Source organism: Ranitomeya imitator, chromosome 4, assembly GCF_032444005.1.
Source record: "Ranitomeya imitator isolate aRanImi1 chromosome 4, aRanImi1.pri, whole genome shotgun sequence".
NCBI classification, from domain to species: domain Eukaryota; kingdom Metazoa; phylum Chordata; class Amphibia; order Anura; family Dendrobatidae; genus Ranitomeya; species Ranitomeya imitator.
Genome location: NC_091285.1, coordinates 533,716,486 through 533,718,012, shown reverse-complemented (window position 1 = coordinate 533,718,012; position 1,527 = coordinate 533,716,486).

The following is a 1,527-nucleotide window of genomic DNA, read 5'->3' as shown; positions in this document are numbered from 1 at the left end:
CTGATTACGAGCACTAACTTTTAACGTGTACAGTTGATTCTTATATTATAGATCCATTTATCACTGCTCTGGAACAAGTGACTTTGTCTGTGTTACAGTATTTGACAATCTGTCATGTTTTGCAATTGCTTTATAAATGTAACATATCCAAGAGTTTCTGTAAGTGTAGTATATAGTATGTACATATATAATTTGTATATTTGTATAGAGCTGTGTCTTGTTGTTGTATATGAACACCATACGTTCATATGTGTAAACTGGTCAAAGAAATGTATATGTACATAGCAAAGAAAAATATTTAAAACAATGTGCATAATATATTCTGTATACAAATAAAATACTCTTATATGTATGCATGTAATATTCATGTGTTTCTTAATATCCGTATTTAGAGGATATGATGGTCCTCAGACATGGAGTCTGTATCATGTTGTAGTGGTAGTCAATGGTCATGGTCGGCCTGGATCAATGTAGTAGACTGGACCAGATGACATCACTGTGCCGGAAGAGTAGGGCAAGAAATGTCAGCTCATGTGGATACATACATGGTATGCAGAGCTGGACTGGATTAAATGGGTTCACTGGGAATAAAAAAAAAAAGTTATAAATATCTTTCAATTAGAAAATCACAGGGAGGTAATTAATATATACCGTAATTAAAATGTTCACATTCTTGTTACACTGATAGAATCCTGTTCCTAAATCTTAATGGTACAGGTGCCTGTGAGCATGAATAGTTGAAAGCTCCATTGCTGTGTTCTGCGGATAACTTATACCACATACTACCAGGCTATCTGCAGAACACAGCAGCAGCTCTACATTCACAAAGATTGGGTGGATAGCAGTATGAACAGACTCTTCTTACCTCATCAACCCTGGTATCTCCAGTATTAGATCAGAAAGACATACGGTAGTTAAAAGCAGTTTGAGTGGCCTCTTCTTGCCTCAGCCCCCTTGGTATCAGTATTAGATCAGAAATACCAGGCGGACAACAGTGTGAATGACCTCATCTCAGCACATTTTAGCATCTCTAGTATTAAATCAGAAAGACAGGATAGAAAGCAGTTTGAGCAGCCTGTTCTTAATTTATCATCCCAGTTGTCACCATTATTAGATTAGATAAATATGGTGGACAGCAGCGTGAGCAGCCTCTCCTTACCTCAGCACTCCCAGTATCTGGTATCTCCTGTATTAGATCCGATGCAGTGCGAGCAGCCTCTCCTTACCTCAGCACTCCCAGTATCTGGTACATCCTGCATTAGATTAGATGCAGCATGCGCTGCCTCTCCTTACCTCAGCACTCCCAGTATCTGGTATATCCTGTATTAGATCAGATGCAGTGTGAGCAGCCTCTCCTTACCTCAGCACTCCCAGTATCTGGTATCTCCTGTATTAGATCCGATGCAGTGCGAGCAGCCTCTCCTTACCTCAGCACTCCCAGTATCTGGTACATCCTGCATTAGATTACATAGTAACATAGTAACATAGTTAGTAAGGCCGAAAAAAGACATTTGTCCATCCAGTTCA